The following is a 24489-nucleotide window of genomic DNA, read 5'->3' as shown; positions in this document are numbered from 1 at the left end:
TATTGTTGGTATTTTGATTCTTGCATTAAACTGATTAATTTATTTTTATTTTTGACTTTATGGTTCTGCTCATTGATGGTTACGATCTTTTCGTTATGCTCTTTCTTAATCAGCCAGTGCTAGTTACTACACAGTGGTGCTGTAAAAGTAACTTGACCCCATAAACCCTGTTGATACCTTTCATAGTATCATGTACTGTGTTAAACATCAACAAAAAGCATAGAAAAAGGTGAAAGTGAGCCAAGTGTGTTTGCTCCAGGGCTCGGCTGACCCTTTCAGATGAAAAAAGACAGATAGCTTGCTAGCATGAATGCTATAGCAAGTCATGATGACAGGAAGAGTGTAACATTGTTAGGAGAGATTCCTAATGGTCCTAATAGACCATTTCAAATACTGTAGAGGAAGATACTGGTTCTAACCTGTTCGCCAGACTTATTATTTCACATGGGCTGTGTTAGCAGTTCAACCTATTCCAAACGCTGTTACTTAAGACAAGTCTGGCCCTGAACCCTCTTGGCTAAGGATGACCCATATCTATAAAACTCTGTCTGTTCTCTGAGAGAGCCCGAAGCACTGTCAAACTAACCATCACATGTATGCGCAAACAGCGGTGCATCCAGCACATGCACACACGTTTGCAGTATTTCCTCCAATATGCACATCAAAAAACACTTCTGTAATGTCATAATGCACTGAATGAGGTCACCAATCCTCTCACTATTTAACCATTCATTGTTGGAACAACCACATTGCACACCTTCCCTGATCTCAATGCCACATCCCTTCTTTACTTCCACTCATTCTCATTGGCACAGCTCTCACCACAACAGGGTAACACAAACACCATTCCAGTTACTGTTATTTTCAGCACATGCGCCTGTAACTCGACCGACATCGCAGTTTCAATAGTTCTGTTCAGCAGATGCCTCTTCATCACAGTGTAATCTGCCTGTTTCCTTTGTGTCCCTGTTATCGGATCCAAAGTCACTTTACCTCCTGAGCCATTATACCATCCTCAACTTAATATAGTTTAAGTAAATGGACATCTAACTCATTACTGTTGTCTAATTCTAAAGTTCTGCGAGCTGCACTACTGAATCATTTCCAAATATAGGGTATATAACAAATACACTGGTGGGTGAATCTCAGGAAAACACATTTCAGGTCACAGTTCACCCACAATCAGTTGAAAAAAAAGAAAATGTATATTTTGCATAAGGAAAATGAGGCTTACAGTACTTTAGAAAAACTGTTTTTCATGACAATAAAAATACCCACCCCCAATTGTACTTGGCATAATTCTTAGTAATATTCATAATTATATACTTTAAAAATATACTGTAATATAATATGTTTTTTAAATTCAACTTAGTATTGCAGTAGTATTACAACAAATACTAACATGAGTAAAAACATATAAAATTGTAAATTAACTTAAAAAATCAATTTCATGTAATTGAAAATGTAATTCATAAATTACATGAAAAGTTCAACTAAAATTATGCAAAATGTTCATATAATGTATTTCTTTTGATTTTGGGATGAAATATAACACTGGAATTTTCTTGACAGGTTTGGTGAGAATCCCCTTGGTCCTGAAAAAACATTAATGCAAGGTTTACTGTCGCAATATTTTCATAAAAATAAGACATTATTTTTATGCCTATACAATTTTGCACATCACCGAAAATCTATTTAGATTGTTGTCTCATCTGGCAAAGATCAGAAAATTATGATATTGCATTTAGGTCCTTTAGGCTTGAAGGAAAAATTCACAGCTAAATATGACTGATTCCCTATACGAAGAGAAAGAATAAGATAGAAAGAGACAGAGGAGGAGGGAACGAGAGAGAGAATGATAGCAAGAGAGATGTAAGGAGCAAAGATGAAAGGAAATCAAAGTAGGATCCCAATGCATGGAGAAGGGGATCTCCTATGATTAATCACCCTCCAACCCACTCGGAGAAGAAATAATCATGTTAGTGTCAACAATGTCAAAGGGGGGCGGTGGGTTGACTCCAAATGCAGTTTCAAGATGTGGGGTTTCAAGATGGAAGGCTGAAGATTATGTCAAAGCAGCTGATGGACTGCTTAATGATAGAGAACATGCAACGTCGCCTGATGCGCTACAGATCAAATCAGCCCTAATGAGCTTTACAGTTTTTTCCAGACCTGTGCGGAACAGTGCAACAACGGCTAAAAAAAAAAAGCCTGTCAGCATTTGCTACAAATATTGCCCCGAATTGGAGGAGAACTCTCAGAAATCACTGTTATCGCAAATTTGCTATTCGATGGCTTATGAGCTAAAGATATGAATCTCCACAGCAGCAAGACTCCAGTGCCAATCCAAAAACTAAGGATGCACCGATCCCATATCTGAATTGTTTCGGCTCCGATATTGACATGTGAAAGTTGACTTTTTATTCTTTTACAACTGAAGTTTCCTCATTAGTTCCACGCAGTAAGGTATAGATATTCCACATAAACTGATTAAGAAAAAACAATACTGGTATCGGATCAGGATTGGTATTGACCGATACCAAGAGTTCAGGTATCGGAATCAGATTGGTAGAGAAAGTGGTATCAGTGCATCCCTACCAATGATATACTTGCTGCCTCTTGAATAGACAAACACAAGGTTGCTACTTGATATTAAGAGACACATACAGAACCTACTTATCTACTATTATTATTCAGAATTATTTGTATTATCCAAAGCTATTTCCACAAATAAGAACCTTGTTCCCTTTCTAAGTGATTTTCTTTTTCAAAACTGAATTTGGTGTGTGAGGGATTTTGTGCTGATCTCATCAGTCTATTGCTCCATTGCTCAAAGGACAGTTCCCTCTCTCTGTCTGGCAGTCTTTCTCAATATCCCCTGATGTTTCATTTCCTCACCTGAAAATCAAGAATTAACAGTCTCAGTTTTTAAATGTGCACATTGAATCACCTTAAATTTATGAGCTTCCACTATTAATGAAAGTAAAAGTCTGGGCTGCAGGTGTCTACGGTGTACAAGAATGGTCATAATGAGCAAACCACACATTGCAAACCCAATTTGCAAACTTGCTCAATTTTAAATATAAATATGGGTAGTATTGTAGATGCTTAATATGTCTGTGTATTTTTTGTAATCATCTAATGTCAAGATATTGTGTTAAAATGTATATGAATGTATAAGGGATAAATATTCAATGTACAGCCGTGGCCAAAAGTATTGGCAGTAACATACATTTTGTGTTTCGCAAAGTTTTCTACTTCAGTTGTTGTGGTGTTGATTCACATCATTTCTAGATTCTTGTGCAGAGTGATCAGATGCATTTTAAATAATTGCAAAAAGCTTCATTGACCAAAAAAATTTACTGTTTTTTTGGCCCTGGCACAAAATGACCAGCTAACATCATTTCACTAATCATATCAGCAGCACCTGGGAAAGTGTGAACAAGTACTAGTCAGGTGAAATCACTATCATTCTGATTGGATTATAAGAGAAGACTGATTGCTATAAAAGGAGGGAAGAAGTGCTTCCAATCATTGTGTTCTTGTTAGCAATGATTACCTCTAAAGAAAGACGTGTAGCCATCATAGCTTTGCATCAAAATGGCCTCACATGCAAGGAAATTGCTGAAAAGAATACTGCACCTGAAAGAACCATTAACCAGATCATTAACAACTTCAAAGAGAGAGGTTCAACTGCAGTGAAGAAGGCTTCAGGCCTTCCCCTCCTGAGGAGTCAGCTATGAAATCGTGTTACCACCAGTGTAGAGCTTGCTCAATATTGGCAGCAGGTTGGTGTGAGTGATTCTGCACGCACAGTGAGGCGAAGAATTTTGGACAATGGCCTGGTGTCAAGAAGGGCAGCAAAGAATCCACTTCTCTCCAAGAAAAACACCAAGATTTAAATTCTGCAGGAAGTACAAGGATTGGACAGCAGAATACTGGTGCACAGTTATTTTCTCTGATGAAGCCCCCTTCCGACTGTTTGGGACATCTGGAAAATCGATAGTCCGGAGAAGAAAAGGTGAACGCTACCATGAGTCCTGTGCAGTGCCAACAGTGAAGCATCCTGAGACAATCCATGTGTGGGGTTGCTTTTCATCCAAAACGAGTGGGCTCGCTCACAATTCTGACCAAAAATACTGCCATGAATAAATATTGGTATCAAAACGTCCTTCAAGAGCAACTTCTCCCAACGATCCAGGAGCAATTTGGCGATGATATGTGCATTTTCCAGCATGATGGAGCACCATGTCACAAGGCAAGAGAAATAATGAAGTGGCTCGGAGATCATTACATTGAAATTTTGGATCCGTGGCCAGGCAACTACTAAATTTATGTCACTGCCAATACTTTTGGCCACAGCTGTAGTCTCAGATAGAACAAATATTCCACATAGCCTTTAATTATTATAAGGTCATAAAAGCCGCATGCATGCTACAAACTATAAAAATAGTTTTAGATGGAGTATAGCATGTCACATTGTAGGACATTTAAACTAAGCATAGAAACCACTGACAACAGTAACATCGAAAGTCATATCATATATTGTGAAGAGATCATAAAGTAAGAGAACATTACGGGACTTTCAGAATGACAGGAACTAGACGTAAAGGTTATGAGACAAATTTGCTTGTCAATCATTTCTATTTAAGGAGAATGGATTAAAATATGACATTAAAGGTCCCGCCTCATCTGGCATCAAGTGGCCCTCTGGAGATCCCCATTAACCTGAATGTCAATTTCAGGGTGCCTCACAAGTGCCAATGGAGGCTCTTAATCTAATACATTACTGATGACCCCGGACAACCAGTCCTGGGTTTTCTCTTATAGGCTTTCACTCTCCCTGGCAGTCATGTCAAATGCTGCCAGTGACTGTCGACATCACTCTAACTGCTATTTGGTACGTCATACTTCTAATACTGTTCCGCCCTCGCTTTGACACCGCATGTCCAGGAAAGTGAGTCGGCCGCTGGGTTGCAGAGGAACAATGGCATTCCTGTGCTCTGTGATACCAGGTGCCAGCAGGAACACAATCCCCTCCATCTGTCTGTCTGTTCTGGCAAACGGCCGGCCGTGCCCGTGCAGCAGCTAGGGTGAGCCACAGAATGGGACTATTGTTCCAAAGGATCTTGAATACACTAAATATCCCCCTCCTTCCCAACACAAACATACACAAAACACATACTAGCTCAAAATGTACACATTATCAAAACTTAAGACAAACGCAAAATTGTGTGTCAAGCAAATAACCACACCCACTTTCACTCAAACAACATTCGCACAGTATGTGCATGATGGCTCTCTCTCACACACACACACACACACACACACACACACACACACACACACACACACACACACACACGAGGATGCGCATCTGCATCTGCAGTTCTGATGAAGTCTTGCTGAGGGAAAAACAGCATGCTGTGTTTTACAGCCCAGTCCTGTGGAATATGATTAATTTCCTATAAATGTAGGTCCCACTCTAAGGCTGCATTTACACTGCAGGTCTTGATGCCCAAATCCGATTTTCTGACTATATCCGATTTTTTTGACGACACGCTTACATCATCTTTTAAAAGTGACCCGTATCCGATTTTTGCATTTACACATACACTGCTGAAACTACCAAATGTAGACGTTCTGACCCGTAAAATGAAGTAAAACAGCACAAAATGCAATGGATTTAAGACGCGAATAAAATTATCCAGTGTTTTGCTTTCCACAGTATTTTGAAAAGTCAGCAAAAAAGTCAGCAAAACATTGGTCTCGTACGGCGGAGAAAAAAGAGGAGAGCCCTTGTTGCAGCCTGGGCGAATTTAGCGATGATCGCTGCAACATCGGTTCAAAGGGAGGTTTGGATGCGGCAAAGGACTCAAGACTGGTGGGATCGCGTTGTTGGAACCTGGGGTCAAGAACTGTGGGTCAGCAACTTTCGTATGCGACGAGAAACTTTTGAAATGTTGTGTGGCATAAGTGACGCATCAGTATGCCTAATAGTCCGGGAGTTTTGCCATGCCGTGCGAAATGAGATGATGCGCAAGTACTTCAAGCTGCCAGAAGGTGAAGAGCTCCAAACCGTGCCTCCCCATATCTCGTGAAATGTCTTCATAAATTGATTTATTTCGATAACAGCCCTGGGTTTTTGCCTGCACTGTCTCTTCGCCCCAAACACTCAAAAGACATGAAACCTCCGCATTGCTCCACTGTGCGTTTCCTTCGTCCTCCATCGCGCCTATAATAAGTCACGTGATCTCAGTTGGTGGCTTCCACCTGAGTTGACGTCACTTTAATGACGTACGACTCGCATTTACTGGGGAATATCCGATTTGTCTGCTTACATGACACACGCAAATGCACGTATCCGATTAATATCCGATTTATTACCACATATGAGTGAGGCCTGAATGCGATCTGAGAAAATCGGAATGCATGCGGTTTTTTCTTGCTTACGCGTTCTTTTTCCTGCTTATCGTATATGATCGGTCATATACGATCTGTGCCACATGAGAGGAAAAAATCGGATTTGGGTCACTTGAACCATGCAGTGTAAATGGGGCCTAAGGGCAGCCTCTTACATTTCTCAAAACGGAGCACCACCATACAAATCTTTTGTAAATTATGGAAAAGGCTTTGATACAATTCTACATAGATATCATATTAGTTTGGCTTCCACCATGCTGCTTATTTGCCTTTCGGTTTAAAGCAAGCTATGCTCCAAACACAGCAAACATTTGACTGTTTCAGCTAATGCTCTCAGGCTACACTTTACCCCTCACACACAGGGTCAGTCAATTCCACAACAGGGGCATGTAGCCTGGGGTCTGAAAGCCCCCTGTCCAAAATCCAAATAGCCTGCACGGTTTAGAGCTGAGAAGAAAGACAGCCAAAGGAGCAGCAGATAAATAATGGATATATCGTTCTCTCTTCTCTCTCTCCTCTGTGAAAAAGAAAATATGACAGATTTGTTCTTGGCTTCTCTGCTTGTACAGCTTCATTTTTGCCTGGCGGACTCCAGGGGCCCACCGCCCGTCATCTCCACTTTCTCATCTTCTAATGGTCCTTCCAGTGATTACTGAGACATAAGAGCAGCGTCTGTCTCAATGATCAATCATCCACTGGATCTGTAAATATAGCCCCACCAAAGAGCTCCAAATGTAATCAAATCTAGAGAAGTGGATGCTGCCCAATCTGGACAGCAGTTTGAGGCCATCATTTGCTGCAAGCATGACTGACAACTTGTTTAAATTACTGCTTCGGCTGCATGCAACACAGTGTATGATGACAACTTAAGGTGTTTAAGTAAAAGCATGCTCAATATAGTTTGTCATGTCATGAGTGGACTGGACTTCAACCACGGAACAGCTCTTTACCAGTAGAGTGCAATGCAATAAATATTTTACTAAGCATACCAGAATTATCTCATTCAGAATACCCAAACAAGTAGGGCAGGGTAAAAATATTGATTTTCTAATTAATCACTTTCTTTATTTGAATGATCCCGATATTGATTCTTAAATGGATAGTTCACCCAAGAATATCTCATAATTTACTCTCCCTCATGCCATCCCAGATGTGTATGACTTTCTTCTGCAGAACACAAATAAAGATTTGTAGAAGAATATCTCAGCATTATAAGTCCATAAAATGCAAGTGAATGATTATCAGACCTTTTGTAGTTCCAAAAATCACATAAAGGAAACAGAAGTAATCCAGAAGACTCCAGTGGTTAAAGCCATATCTTCAGAAGCGATATAATAGGTGTAGGTGAGAAAAAGAACAATATTTAAGCCCTTTTTACTCTAAGTCTCCACTTTCACTTTCAATTTTATGTGAAAGTGAAAGTGGAGATTTAGAGTAAAAAGGGCTTAAATATTGTTCTGTCTCACACACACATATTATATTACTTAAAGAGCAGAGATATTTTTCTAAAAATCTTTGTGTTCTGCTGAAGAAAATAAGTCATACACATCTGAGATGGCATGAGCGTGAGTAAATTATGTGAACTATCCCTTTAAAATCACAAAAATGATCATTTCGAGAGTTCATGAATCGGAATCGAATGGTGAAATCAGTTTCGAAACAAAGCTCTATGGACAAGTCATTTGAGAACAGTTTCCTACCACCTAATCTCACTGCAAATTAATAATATCAAATTAGAAACGAAACTCAAAGATCGTTTACTTTTAATGTCAGTCTACTCTTTAGTCTTTCTATAGCATGTAAAAGCATCCCTCAAAGAGCAAAAATCTGCTGCACGGTCAAGCCATTCCGAAAACACCGTCAGACAGCGACATACTTTCAGTGTGACCGTTGGGTTTTCTTACGGAAGATTTTACAGACACTGAAAAAGTCGCATTGCCGTATTGAAACAGCGCTGCCCCTTTGCCAAGCTGTATATTTGTGCAATGGTTCTGTTCAACACTGACTGACACATGAAGCAACCAAAATATCGTCTTTAAACCAGCCCAAGTAACGGACTCGGGAGTGGATCATTATGCAGGTTTGTTGTTTGATGTAAAAAAATGAAATGTTTTACCTTCTGTCGTTCCGACAGCGAGCGAAACGATCACAGAAAATGTTCAAGATCGTTCGCCCCAGCGCGTCACCACACACTGAAAAAAATGATCTTCAGATCGTAGTACCTCAAAAATTAATCCTCAACATGATAGATCAGAGACTTGTGCCCGAAATGCAACGCGTTTCTTAAATTCCGCCGTCTCGCACTGAGGGCAATAGCGAACCGCTAGTTTAGTAAGCGCAGTCCGGCCTGTTCACTGGTAATTATGGTGTAATTTAGCCAAGGACCGAGGACACTCGTTCGCGGGATGAGCGCTTGGCTCCGGCTGAAAGCGCTGAGCGCCACTGCTCGGTCTATAACGGGAGCAGGAGAAGAGACACGCCCACTCTGTCAACCCGGAAGAGAATTGTCAATCCATTGGCCATAATGGATTCTGTTGTGCTACATTATCTTGCAAATAGGAAACGATAAGGGTGGACAGGGGCAATCATATTTTTTAACCCACTTATCGTCTCAGTAAATCATTTATGAACATCCTTGCGAAGGTGCAGAGATTATGTTCTGAGGGAGTTGATGTATTGATCCTTTGCAATCGTTTAGTATGTTCTTCATGTTTGAACAGACCTTTTTCCACAGACTGTGACGGCGCGTTTCCGCCTTATTTAGCAGCGTAAATCTCGCAAACATTTTCATATTATATATTTTTTAAATATTAAGTGTATAACATTATGCTTTGTGTTATATTATCAAAGAAATTCGTTTAAAAAACGAAATATTACAGCTGCTGAGAGAGTGAAAGTAAATTTGTATCTTCTCACAAATTACTGTCTTAATCGCTCTCTGTTTTTTTCCTCTTCTGGAAAGTCATTCAAATGTAATAGTAGATTTCTTTCTTTTGCTCTTGGAGCAATGGGTAAGTGAAAATAATATTTGCTGTGGTTTTCCATTCACCGAAGTTTACCCTGCAAACATTTACTTTCGTGTTCCAAAACCCAGAGTGTGAAAAAGGTCTATTAACAGGTAAAATTCTAGCATTTTATGTAGTGGTTCAGATATTGTCTAAAAATGGGCTTCAATATTTGAGGCTTCTGACAATACTCTATTTCTCACATTTGGTTGAAAATGAGATCCAACCAATAACTCTTAAATGGAAACTTCACCCAAAAATGAAAATTCTGTCATCACTTACACACCCTCATGTTGTTCCAAACATGAATGGTTTTTTTTCTTCTTCTGTGGAACACAAAAGAAGATTTTAAGCAGAATGTTACAATCAGTCACTATTTGCTTTAATTGCAGGCCGCTTTTGTCCATACAATGAAAGTGAATGGTGACTGACCCTGCATCCAAAACTACATACTGTCAGAGTATGCACTTTATTTGATGGACGCCCTTCTCGGTCAGTTAAACAGTACTTTCTTTAGGCATGCATGTGAGTAGTATAAATAGATTCCGGACATACTTCATCTGGAACGTGGGTATTGACCCCGTGACCTGTGATATGACATAATAACATCAACAGTGAAAAAAATCTTCTCTGGTTTTGTTAAACAAGCACCGTTTAAGCACAAGGAACCACTTTGTTTGGTATATATAGACACTTTTCCATATACAGTCCCGGTACTTTTCCGTTAGTAACTTTCTAGAAGATAACATTTATGAGGAAAGGGACACCCAATGAGACTTATCCCCTATTGCATTTGCACTCACAAAGTAACCCCCGTAGTGACGTCATCTGGTATCGACCATTTTGTATAACACAACAACAAAATCAACAACACCGACGGAGGACACCGAGATCGGAGCTACACTTTTGTTTCTTTAGGGCGGTTTAAAAAGAACTTTGGCTGCATCGGAAAATGTAGGCAGCTACCTTATCAGTTCATGGTTTAAACAACAGTGTTTTTGGATGAATGGAACTCTCTGAATGGTTTAAATGGCACCTTATTTCATCCTACCTTCATTTATCATTATACAGCCTCCGAAGGCAGCATTTTCCAGTTTTCAGACACAGCCTGTGTCTTCAGGTTAAAGTTTAAACTGGGCTTGTGGGCCGTGCATGCGGTGCTCCATGCAGCAGCCGGAGGGTGAGATGAGACAAGGCGGCAAAAGCACTGTTTAACCACGCAGCGGACAACATGATGAAAATGCACAATAAACCTATTTATCAACACAATCTTTTACAATAAAAGCTTTTATGACTCCGCATAAATTACTGTACTGAAATACTCAAATACTTAAAAAAAGAGTCTTGACGCAAGTTAACCACGCAGTAACGGGCATGCAATACTACCCTCATATAAACTAGATTTCATAATGGTTTAGTGTATAATAAAATTACCCACTCGAGATAAACATCTGATTGTTTATATCTGTCATCCCAGAAAAAAGTCAATGTAATAATCCAGAAATCACTTTAATTTCAGTATAGTCGCAGTACAGATGCGATGAAAACTCAAAGCGTGTCTCCCAATGAAGTCACACACACACACATGTGAAGCGGGTGATTCTCTTTGGATACTTTGTTTTATGTTATTTCTGTTAAGGGAATTGTAAATTTAGCTAGTTGTTTACTGTTGAAGCTATGGAGCTCCATTCCTTTCTTAATGCAGGTTTTTGAACAATCACAGCCTGCAGCACCTCCCACAGTCCCTATACACCCAAAAGTATCTTCCCCGAAGTAGGAGCTAAAAACGCCCTCTAAACGGCTTTGAGGAACTATAGTTCCTTAGGTGCGACAACTATGAAAAGCACTAGTCCCAGGGAAAAGTACCTAAAACAGGCTTTAGTACCACCAGTGGGAAAGGCCCTTACTTCACTTGCAATTAAAAAGAGTCGTCTGACTCACAGTTCACAGCCATTCTTTTAAATCCAGCGTTTTGAATGTGCTCTTCTCAGCTCCCAATGGATTTTGAGATTGCAAGTGTCCAGGCAATTTACACTTCAGAATCTTGCCGAAAATAGGTCATCTGTGTATTTCTGGCTGTATTTCAGTCAGCCTAACATCTCCTTTTGTGTTCCACGGAATAAAGGAAATCATAGGGGTTTGGAACAACAAGAGGGTGACAAAATTATGACATAAATTACATTTTGGGTAAACTATCCCTTTAACAGCTTGTTAAATACAATCCAGACTAATATACAGTCTGTCTGACTGGGTCCTGTTATTGTCATGTTGCAAGGAACTGCTACAATTCCTCTGTATTTTGGGTAGGAATTGTGGACATTATCAGTGAAGCATTTATTTCAGGCCATTTATGAAGGTGTGTTTACAGTGTTGGTTTTAAAATAATAACACACTGGTCCACTTTTTTCAATGTGTTATTTATTTGAATTGGATATTTTCACATTTTTTCATATACCACACTGCTTTGACATCAACAGCACTATGATATTGACATCCTGTAGTGTAAAATATGGGATTATTTCTGCACTTTGGAAAATGTACACACACACTTCCTGATTTGGGAAAATGTCCACTGCAACTTGAACCTCAGCCTTTGTGCTGTATGATTCCCAGCTGTAAGATTTGTTATAATCCTCAGTTTAAAATTGTAATTTCTTTTTAACATCCTTTTTATTTTTGTGCTATTTTTTATTCTAAGTTGCTTGGGATTTTAGCTTGTTATAATGAATGTATTATGAATATGCAAAACATTGCACAAATTATCCTAACTTTAAATGATCTGAATACATTTTTTTATAGTAAAATGCAAAAATAACACTGTCAGCTCTGGTGTTACTATTCCAAAAAGTGTAGGATATACTTTTGTTCGTTTAACTGATGACTTGTACTGTATATTTATTCTCTCTTTTCTTCTGAAGTTCTCTCTATGTTTATGTTTCTTCATCTAACATGAGCACACACACACACACACTGCTAAAATCTCTCAGTTGTCAAAAGTTTGAGGCATACTGAGTTAGAGTGACTTTCTAAACAATGACCTAGGGAAAAGCCCAATCTTTCATTTATTGCAATTTAAGTTTCATTCATAAAACATTCATGGTTGTTTGCAACTGAATCTCAACACAGAATCTCCAGCTATAGTTTATTGATGTATTGCATGCACCAGCCACTTGTAGCAGCATCAATAACAAAAATGAATGAGATGTCAAGTGTGTTCATTGCACTCATTGCCCCAATCCTCTCTCAACCATTTACAAAAACTGTTACTCAGCTATAGCATTCCCAAAAACACTGCATCAAATTGAGTTGAATCAAAGAGCTGCAGTCAGGTCAATGGACAAGATAGGATCCAGAGCCAATATTATAACAGGAAAGAAGAGCTGTAAAAGCATTTTATAATTCACAAAACATTTCAAATATTACAGCATTTGTCAGTCAACTGAGATAATGTTGTAAATCAAGAAAATACTACAACACCACCTTTGATTTTGGGATAGCAGAAGATTTGTTCATTACATTTTGGAATTATTGTATTGCACTGAAATTAAAATGAAGTAAGCCTCTTTCTTTGTGATTATGTTGCATTCTAATACTCTGGTCAATGTGTAGCTCTGCTACTCTTCTCTTTATGTCTAATAATAACTCACCTTAAAACATGCAGAGGGAAAAACGTGAACTATAAAGTTGACATTTAAGACCTCAGAAAAAGTGTAATGGCAAGTAACGTTATTCCAAGAAAAGACAACAACAGAGAGAATGAAATTAATAAAGGTATAGCTCTCATCTCATTAAGTGTCATTCTGTTCCTTTGCGAATTATATAAAATAATATTTCTGTAATTACATAGCTGAAACACTTTTTTAAGTTAAGTGCATATTATCAGAGGATGTCAATTTTATACTGATATGAACTAATACTTTCACTTCAAAAGTGAAGTCCACATGTATTTGACAGCACAACAACAACAACACAGCTAAAGTGATCAAATTATACATCAAACTGAAATTAGATCAGTCACATCATCAATTTATAACTTCACCAATAATTGTTAAAATATAAAACATCCACTTGTGAGTAAATGGTTACGTATTTAGTCTTAGTTAATTTAATACATTTATATATACAGTATTATAATGTATTATTTTATATACTTTTATGCCTTACCAAATACATTTTCTTAACATTAATCTTTCTGTCTCACTTGATGAAAGAAATTAAGACAATGGAATGGACTGCATACAGAGGTTGGATGGAATTAGGGCTGCACAATTAATCGAAAAAATAATCGTGATTACGATTACGGCTGCCACGATTACAGCGTTCAATTTAAATCTGCCCCTGTTGCGTCAATGCTTTATAACGTGTTTTTGCAGCGAGCAGTTGAGTATTCTAACCAATCACTAACATATCCATTGAGCAATGAAATGGCAATGGTCAATCAGAGCCGCTTAAATTAGTCCTCCGTCCTATCAGTAATGACAACTGATTCTAATGCGCAAGTTTTAAACCGTCTGAATGCCCAGATGCGTACGTGTAGACGACATAAAGAATATGACATGAATAGCCTATTTCAGGAATCACCGTCATTGTTATTGTGTCTGCTCTAATAAGACCCATTTGCCACGCAGCTGGTATTGGTAGATGTAACTTTTTCATGAGTCGCACAAACTCTGATTGCAAATGACAGTTTTTAATTTCCAAAGTGCAACCACTGAGGACAAAAATGATCTAACAATATGAATGGTCCCCTGTCTAGCCACCTAAGGGCTTACTGAATGCAGTAACTTGGTCGATTTAAATCGGCTGTTAATAAGTTTGAATATTGAATATGCCATATTATTTACTGTACGTGGACTAATAATTTAAGCAGTAATTTAGCAATAATTAAATTTATTCCATACCATAGATATCAATTTACATTAATATTAATTTGCCTTACCTTAACAAACATTATTACAATATAAAATACAATACAATATAATATAATGCTTAAAAGATGCTTAAAAGAAACTAGAGCGCAGCTCATATCCAACATTGAAATCAGCTACTCTGAAGAACCACACAGTTGCTTGCTTTGTGACGTCACGGTAATTAAAAAAGTTAATCAACATTAATAATCACGATTACAATATCAAGAGCAATTATCGACTATTGTAATTTTTGCTATAATCGTGCAGCCCTAGATGGAATAAGGTGATTTTCAACCTGAGACCAGTTTCCTTAAGCGTTTCATTCATTCCAGATTTTGGTCAAGCCATTAACTGATTAGATAGCAAGTCAGCTGCCTATGTTTCCAGATGCAGCCACTGAGACAAGCTCCACAGAAAGATACATTATTGCCTGACAGACTCATCTACTCAGCTGTTTTTGCAAAGTTAATAAGTCATTTATTCCCACCATGCAGCAATACATATAAACTGAAATATAAATGCCATTATCTTATTCTATAATGGGTCTGTCATGGAGCATAAACCAAATGGATCTTCAGCACAAATTGTTCTATCTAAGGGAACAGCAAAAGTGAAGTTGAACTCAGTCTACAGTGTACAGTATGTAAAACATCCATATAATTATTTTCAAACTGATGTGACTGACCATCAACTCACCCATGAACACACATTCAACATAACTGTGATGATGTAATGTTGGGCAAATTTTACCACTGTTAACTATGTTGGCAACACTTTTTTTTTCTTCTATTTCTCCCCTTTTCCAAGATGACATAAAAAATGTTTTTTACTGTGCGCACCTTTAAAGGGGTCATGACATGAGGAATCAAATCTTCCTTGATCTTTTCAAATATAAGGTCATTGTACTATAAAAACATACTGTACGTTTCAGAACTCAAAACTTCCTCCTCACTGCAAAAAGGGCATTTGTTGAAACCACAGCATTTGTTTCTCTACTTCCTCCACATTGTGATGTCACACTGTGGTGAGTCATTTGCATCTGACCACCTCCACAACAACACATCGATAGACCATTTACGCAAAAAACGGAAATACGTCAAGGAAGTGTAAACCCATTTCCGGTGTAAGCTTTGTTGACGGAGAAATGGCAGCTACCGTTAGAGTGTTTTCGACTAGCCTGACTTGTCTTCCGAAGTTCACCAGCGCCGATGTGGTGAAGAGTGTGGAGATACATTCGTCCACTAAAGGGAACAAACTGGACAAGGGATATAAATTCTTCCACGAAGAGTTTATCCACAATTACCAAGGTAAGAAATCAAGAAATTGCTATAGCTAGCTTTAACCATATCACCGGTTACTCTGTTAACGTTAACTGTAAAGTAAGTAACTTAATGGTAAATCTTAGGTGTTGTGAATTTGTAATATAAGGTATAACACATCGCAGTGAATATGTCGTGTGTATGTTTAAGTGAGAGGGTATGAGATAACATAACAACCAGTAATTTGGTGAAGCTGTACTAGGTAAATGTTACTGACATTGTGTTGTGACTTAACGTTAACGTTACGAAGTAAAGTTTTGTATTTCTATGTGAGATAACACGTAATATTTTCTTGTTGCATGCAGTTATATAGTATCAAATATACTCCAGGGACAGGTTGTAGTGAGAGGTACATGCTTCAGGTCAATGAGGAAGAGCGAGGAGCCTCACAAACTGGAGGTTTGACTATAGACAGAATGCCGGTTGGCAAAAGTTCAAAAAGTTGCCAGTTCTGGCGTGTTCACTCTTCTTGCTGCGGTTGCGGCACTTTCTTCACTTACTATTTCTTTACTGAAAGTTATAGTATCATGTTATTATGAACATTGATGTAACAGCGCAAGTATGACTTCAGTGTAACCTATTTAATTTGTTATTGTGTCTAGATATCACTGGAGGCAGAAAGTGCCAACCTGAAAGCGTTCACCTGCAGTTGTGCGGCTGGTAAAGGATTCTGCAATCACATAGTTGTCATCCTGTACCAGACTACTCATTATTCACAGCTGGGTCTGCAGGCTGTTCCACCCCCCCTTGCCTGCACAAGCGGCTTGCAAAGATGGCACAGACCAAGAACAGAGGTGGGTTTGTGATAAACATGTCATTATGATTTAAGAACCGATGCGTATCTAAACAACTGTAAATTATTATAAAAACACCCCCAGTAGTGACTACAGACTAGGGCTGCACAATATATAAAAATTATTGAAATATCACAAATGTATATATCGCATATGCATATCGCACCGGCTTGCAATAACTGTGGTCATGAACAAAAGACAAAATCACACTGCTCTTGGCTGAATAACTTTTGTAGCTTTAATAGGAATCAGTAAACTGTATATATAATTCATACAGTGAAAACTATCAGCGTTTTATTTTTACATTTGATTATTCAGTTTCTTTTGTTAAATAAACCTAATGTAGGCCTTCTTGAAACCCTAAACCCAGTTGTTTACACTGATGTTAAAATAACACTTACTTCATATGCGCCAGTAAAACACTGCTGTTCACTTGCAGAAGCTGTAGGGATGTTTTCTTGCCACAAAAAGAATGTGAAACACGTATGTAGGTTATATAATTTTAAAGATAATTTAAGTTTATTTTACACACTTTAAGCATTATCGTATCGCATATCGAATTATTTATTGAGTTATCGCATAATGCATTTTTCTTCAATATCGTGCAGCCCTACTACAGACTGTCACTGCTTTTTGTCTTTTACTTTTTTTAAGGGAATCCATCCTGAACCTGTTAGTGAGCTGGTGGTGCAAAAGCCCAAAACAGTGGGTCAGAACGGTCTGAGGTCCACATTGTACAAGGCATATACAGGTGATTAATTTGTTAACTGTTTGATTGTTGCTTTGTGAGTAAGTTAAGTTTTTTTTTTTGTTATGACTAACATCATTATGGTTACCGCAGATACAATAAATAAAATGTAAATGAAGTTAAGCACTCATGTCTAACTTTTCTTTTGTGTGACCAATAATCTTGTGTATCTCTTTGCTCTTTTGTCTAGGACCACTGCCAGATCCATATATAATGGCATCTGGAAGCAAATTAAGCCAGGTGCAGCCCCAGCCTCTCATGGCTGTTGTATTGGATGGGGTTTCTGAGATGGAGCTGATGCCATCTAAATTTGGGTCTGTCCCTCGTGGATCCCCCATGTCCTATCACTGTCCACCCAAGAAGTCCAGCGACCTCATCCTACACCACATGGCTCCAGAATTTCCATCCCTTCCTCTGATGCAGCACACTTTTCCCAGGTTGCATTTCGTGCCGACATTAGATCAGTTAATGCATCTCCAGTCTCTTGAAGTGTCACCGCAGCTGTCCAGCGAGATAGCAAAAGAAACTCAGCAGCAGTCCAAATGTCCTGCGTGGACACAGCTACGGCGACCAAGGCTGACTGCCAGTCGTTTTTGGGATGCTTGTTGTAGTAAGGCGTGTCGTGAAGAGCAGGAGTCTGCAGCTATTCAGATGATCAGAGGCTGCACAAAGCAAACAGCTGCAATGAAAAGTGGTCTGCTGGTGGAGCCTGAAGTGCTGGCAAACTATGCTGAACTGATGCGAGTTAATGTGCTACCAGCAGGATTCGTCATTCACCCTGACGCACCACATCTCGGGGCCAGTCCAGACGGTCGGGTGTATGACCCTTCAGAGTCGCCTCCTTTTGGCCTGGTTGAGGTGAAGAGCAGCACAAAAAATGATCCATCTCAGGTTGCTCACCTCAAGGTGCAGGAAGGCCACACCAGTCTGAAGCGTTCACATAAATACTACTGGCAGGTTCAGGGCCAACTGGCAATCACAGGACTGACATTGTGTGACTTTGTTACAGATACCTTATCAAATTTAACTGTGGAAAGAATTTGGCGTGATGACTCATTCATAGCGGAAATGAAAGAGAAATTAGATGTATATTATTATGGCACATACATGAATGCATACCTTGAATTCCAGTAATCTTGTCTTTACCAATCAGTTTTGCCTTCTGTCTTACGGTTGATGAACTGTAATGTTTTTTTTTTATTGTAAATGTTTGTGTTATTTATTGAATAAGTTGTTATTAATCAGTTGATGTTACACATATATACCAAAAAATTAAAGGATGCATCATTTTGACCAAAATTGTTTTAATCGTTCATCTAATGTTTTAGTGAAATCAGTCACATTTCAACAGAACAATATTAAACAATATTAATATAACAATTATATTTAATTTAAAGTTTAAGAATATGTGTAAACACTAAATTATTTACATACTATTTACACATTACGACACAGCCACCAACGTAATCCTCCGGAGCGAAGTGCCGGCAGCAGACATAGGTGCTACCTCTTTTTATGTCAAAACTGTTCCCTTCCTCTCTTCGGATCGCCTGTATCCATTTGGGTTTCAGGTTTGGATCGACAGGAAAAGAATGAAACGAAAGGTAGGGCTGTTTTTGGGTGGAAGACGAACAGCATGAAACACAACAGAAACTGTGACTCTTCGACTCTGCCATTTTTCGTATCTGCCGCTACGATAACAGGAAGTTCTAATACACTTCATTGACGTATTTCCGGTCAAAAAATGCGGAAGTGCGTAAAAGGTCTATTCCTACTTCATGTTATCACTTCTGTAGCCCCGCCCAGTCGCAGTGATCAGTAAGATGGCAAAGAGAGAGCAGGTCAGTCAAGAGCAGAGAGACAGTCAGAACAGTGGGTGTTTATTGTTAAGTCCTAAAGGAGAAGCAGCACCAAAACATTTCTGACAGAGGGTCTGAACAAGGGTGAATAATTATCATGTTATCCAGTGGCGGGGCATGAATTTAAAGTCTAGGCCTTCAGTGTGATTCACGCCATTAAGAAAACACAGTTTCACAATGAATAAGATACCCTATGCCTTTGGGCAGCTATCACAGCTAACTAGTAATACCAGTTGATGTTTTCAAAAACTTGAAACAATACTTAATGCTCAGGCAAGCCTAATTTTAACTGCAGCATGACTGTTTTGTGAAATGAACGTCTCCTGAACAGATATTCAAAAATCATAATTTTTCATATGAATCTACCAAGGAAGTCTGTAATACCTGGAAAATCGATCTAATAATATTTTCGATTTATATGTTGCTTGCAATAAATTTTGTTTTGTCAGGGTACATGGTTATGCTGCGTTCCATTCAAGTTGGATGTGGGATATTCCTACTTGATATCTCCGACCATAAGATATTAAGAAGATGACTTATAAGGAAACACAATGCTCCCATTAGCTTAGCAGGGGTATGACTCTCATTAGAGATGTCTCATAGCAACCCAGCTGATAAACAACGATGCAGCTAGCATTTGTGCTTTAGGTGTACGATTTTCAAAAGAGATTATAATTTGCCATGTTTTATACACCTGTTTCTGCAGGTGACTGTTAAACCAGCTTTTTTATCATGCAATGTGGAAACTAACTGATTTATTAATATTACTGCTGAGGGATTCTGCAGAAATTCTGAAGGCCTGGCGCGGTGGAGCTCAGACTCACACGCTGCTTCGGATTTGGGCATGTGATTTGGGAAACAGTTGTCATGCTGCGCTTGTAAGCATCAAGGAATAAATTCTGACTAGATAAACTTTTCGTTTTTCTCTATATGTTTGTAGATTAATTAAGAGTGGGAAGTTATAAAAAATGCATAGGCAAAAAGGTGATTGAGAATGAAATGATGAAAATATTAATATTTTATAAATAAATAATATTTATTTGCCATTTTAAGCCAGCTTCTCTGCTTTTGCTGGCCCTGAGAATTCGCTACTGAAGTTATAAATGTACGAATGCTTTTTTTTTTTTTTTGGCCAAAAACTGTACAAATGTTAAAAGTGAACCTAAAGGAATATATTCAAATAATAATTAAAAAAGAATGTATGACCCTTTAACAAACAGAAACTTAATGTAAATTGTTACCAATATGTCGAATCAACTGATGCATCGGATCCTAAAGGCGATGCACAGCCTCCTTACTTCTTCCGGGTGAACGGGATGTTGTGATTAGCTGATGACAAACGTGATACATACAGAATTTTAGCAAGTTGTTAATTGTCAGGTTATGCGCGTTGTGTGAAACACCGAGAAGACAATAGGCTGCACCGCCCGCTCCGGGAGCGTCCAATATCAGGGGTTTTGTCGTGGATTGCTTAACAATAACTGCTATGTTGCTGCATTTCTGCAGCAGGGAAGAAGAAATGGACGTGGAAGAATCTGAAGCAGATTCTGGCAGCAGAGAAAGAACTGCCCTGGAAAATCTTAGATCACAACTGTGAGAATTTTTTCCTGTAGTAATAAAGGGTATATTTAAACAAATCACATCAATTTGAAAAAATAAAATAAAAATATGGGATAAATTATCAAAACATGTTTGTAGACTGATTGCAGAGATTGTCATTTTATTTATTGTTTATTTGTGATCTACAATGTTTAAAATCCTTTTTGTCTTTTGGCTTCTCTGTCAGACTGTAGCATAGATGCGCCTCCTTCAATAAAACCTGCTAAGAAGTACTCTGACGTCTCGGGTATTCCAGTAAGTTAATTGTAAGTCTGTTGTGAAATTTTAGAAGTAATTGTTACTTTTTAAGAGGTGTGTGACAAAGACTTAAAGTATCAAGACTTCATCTTACAACACCTAATTATTTTTGTATCTTTGTTCTAGGCAAACTACACTGACCCTCAAACTAACCTGTGCTTTGCAATGATAGAGGAGTTTTCTTACATACATCTAGAATACTAGAATACAACTCTCCCACACACACATGTACATGCTGACTGACCACAGGCTGCCACAGTTTCTAAAGGACTGGCATACTCAAACAGACTCTGATCAGATCACTGTGGATGTTTATGGCTACCTTTTATCATGAATTTGTTTCAGTTCTAGACTTTTAATGGATATTTTTGTGAAAAAACACATGGTTTTTGGGTCTATGGTTCCTCTGTAGAGCTGGTTTGAGCCTATGAAGAACTTAAATAAATGTATTGGGTTGGACAAAATTTGATTATATTAGATATTGCAGTAATAGGCAAATACAATGCACTGTAGCTTTTGATTCCCCGATATGTTTTTTTGTGCTGCCCTCTACCAAGATTATGAGGTATGACCATGATACATTGAAACAAAGAGCAAACCACAACAACCTAGAAATTCTCAAATATTCCTCATTTCAAAATCACAGGTGCAAACAACCACCAATTGTAAATTGGATCATAAACTCAATAAAAATAAATGGGTCCCTAAGACATTTTCTGGTGACTAGAAGCAGCAAACCTCCACCCAGTTAGGAACAATAATGTGTTGTCACTTACCATTGATTAATAAAGTCTTTGAATTTATGATTGTGGTGATAATATGCTTTCTGGATTTTTGCCACTTCTACAATGGCAAATCACTCCATGCCAATAAGTTCAACCATGGAGGAGCTGATCAAATGCTCTCACCACCAGCTTTTTGAGTGGAATACTACAGAGGACAATGTTGGTTGTTTACTGCTTACATTGTATTCCAGTCTTTCATCAACGATCTAAGGTCTTCAGTACGATTGAGAAGTGTATTGCAGTTTCTTTCCTCATGTCTTAAGGTTCTTATTCATCCAAGTCAACACCAATTGCCGTGTTCTGTCAGTCCCAATATGCTTGATTCAAACTCAGGATAATTTTTATGACTCTTTGACAGTCTGATATAAAAACAGACTATTGCAGGCCCCAGCGAGGATCAAACTCGTGACCCCTGGTTTACAAGACCAGTGCTCTAACCACTGAGCTATGGAGCCTCAACTGGAACTCATCAATCATGTAAGTGACATATCTTTGTGTCCATTGAACAAACATCTAGTCACACCTAGAGTAATTGGCAGATAGTCCAAAGTATCTTAACAAAACATTCAATGGAGTGATCAAGTAGTCAAAGCTCAATGCGTGAACTGTAAGGCTATTTAAACTCACACAAACAGCCTCTTGGGATAGTGGCTTCAGTACTTGCCATGGCTCTTACGTTGTTGGTGCTGCACATACATATGAATGGCTCACACTGAATGTTTTTTTTACACTGGAGAAAAAGTTGAAGGACAGGCTCAGGTAAATTGCTCTCCGAACAAAAGACTTACCATTTTCTTGAATTTTATTGTGCAATTACTCCTATTTCAGAATTAAAGTTACACTACAAAAGTATAATGATGTTTACACATCAGAAGTAATCTAAGGAAAACAACTCATCAGTGTTGTGGATCTCTGAGAACAATTTTTAATACTACTAAATACAAAACAGTGGACAAGTTTACAGTTTAACATTAAAACACTGATACACTATCAGAAAGATTACTGTGAGTGTTGTTATCAGTTTGACATGTTATCCATTTTCAGAGTTAAAATTATAAACTGAGCCCTCGAACCCTATTGTATTAAGCGAGGGACTAAGGGTTATTCCTTTTATTAGTTTCCTCCTCTTTTAGTGAGCAAAAGGTGAACAGCAGGTTAGTCTGTGCCTAAAATCAGGAATGTTATGGATTAATGCTGTGGTTACCTAAAAATTTGAAATTTCTCACACATACCTCTTCACATGAAGAACAAATTAGCCTTTTGCATATAAGGTGTGTGTGTGACATTTTTTGAAATGTCCTCACTATTATAATGAAACTTGTTGAAAGCCCACTAGTGAGGATATTTTAGATGGTCCTCACTAGTAACAAATTCCCATAAATCAGCCAAATTAGCTTTAAATGTACTGATGTGCATAGGTTTCTGTTATGGTTATGTTTAAGGGTAGGGTTAAATAGTAGGGGGTTGTTTTGGGGATCATGAGAAATGTTCGCCATTTCTGTACCACACACTCCAGAGATAATTTTGCAAGGAATATTCTGGGTCTAATACATGTTAAATTCAACTGACAGCATTTGTGGCATAATGTCTATTAACACAAAAAAATATCTGGACTCATCCCTCCTTTCCTGAAAAAGAAAGAAATAAAGAAATTAAAAGTGAGGCAAGATTGCAATGGAAGTGAAGGGGGCCAATTTTGTAGGGTTTAAAGTCCAAAATGTGAGGCTTATATATATATAATTATATATATTTAATTGGATATTTTCAAATTTTTTCATATACCACACTGCTTTGACATCAACAGCACTATGATATTGACATCCTGTAGTGTAAAATATGGGATTATTTCTGCACTTTGGAAAATGTACACACACACTTCCTGATTTGGGAAAATGTCCACTGCAACTTGAACCTCAGCCTTTGTGCTGTATGATTCCCAGCTGTAAGATTTGTTATAATCCTCAGTTTAAAATTGTAATTTTTTTTTTTTGTGCTATTTTTTATTTTAAGTTGCTTGGGATTTTAGCTCGTTATAATGAATGTATTATGAATATGCAAAACATTGCACAAATTATCCTAACTTTAAATGATCTGAATAAAAATGTTTATAGAAAAATGCAAAAATAACACTGTCAGCTCTGGTGTTACAATTCCAAAAAGTGTAGGATATACTTTTGTTCGTTTAACTGATGACTTGTACTGTATATTTATTCTCTCTTTTCTTCTGAAGTTCTCTCTGTGTTTATGTTTCTTCATCTAACATGAGCACACACACACACACACATACTGCTAAAATCTCTCAGTTGTCAAAAGTTTGAGGCATACTGAGTTAGAGTGACTTTCTAAACAATGACCTAGGGAAAAGCCCAATCTTTCATTTATTGCAATTTAAGTTTCATTCATAAAACATTCATGGATGTTTGCAACTGAATCTCAACACAGAATCTCCAGCTATAGTTTATTGATGTATTGCATGCACCAGCCACTTGTAGCAGCATCAATAACAAAAATGAATGAGATGTCAAGTGTGTTCATTGCACTCATTGCCCCAATCCTCTCTCAACCATTTACAAAAACTGTTACTCAGCTATAGCATTCCCAAAAACACTGCATCAAGAGCAAATTGAGGTGAGCAAAGAGCTGCAGTCAGGTCAATGGACAAGATAGGATCCAGAGCCAATATTATAACAGGAAAGAAGAGCTGTAAAAGCATTTTATAATTCACAAAACATTTCGAATATTACAGCATTTGTCAGTCAACTGAGATAATGTTGTAAATCAAGAAAATA

The 24489-nt window shown here is 38.0% G+C and overlaps 1 protein-coding gene and 1 non-coding gene across 2 annotated transcripts in view; both read right to left on the bottom strand.

Annotated features, from left to right (window-relative positions):
* Positions 1 to 8835, bottom strand: part of LOC127658329 (polypeptide N-acetylgalactosaminyltransferase 1) — a 133506-nt gene extending 124671 nt beyond the window's left edge. The window contains exon 1 of the mRNA XM_052147565.1: positions 8540 to 8835. The gene's annotated coding sequence lies outside the window, so the exon portion shown is untranslated. The remainder of the gene's footprint in view (positions 1 to 8539) is intronic.
* Positions 8836 to 22082: 13247 nt separating this feature from the next.
* On the bottom strand, positions 22083 to 22155 carry trnat-ugu (transfer RNA threonine (anticodon UGU)). The gene has a single exon. It is a non-coding gene; the product is annotated as a tRNA-Thr (tRNA).
* Positions 22156 to 24489: the final 2334 nt, after the last annotated feature.

The sequence above is a fragment of the Xyrauchen texanus genome, chromosome 17 (assembly GCF_025860055.1).
Source record: "Xyrauchen texanus isolate HMW12.3.18 chromosome 17, RBS_HiC_50CHRs, whole genome shotgun sequence".
Taxonomy (NCBI): domain Eukaryota; kingdom Metazoa; phylum Chordata; class Actinopteri; order Cypriniformes; family Catostomidae; genus Xyrauchen; species Xyrauchen texanus.
This window is presented reverse-complemented; position numbering and strand designations above follow the sequence as displayed.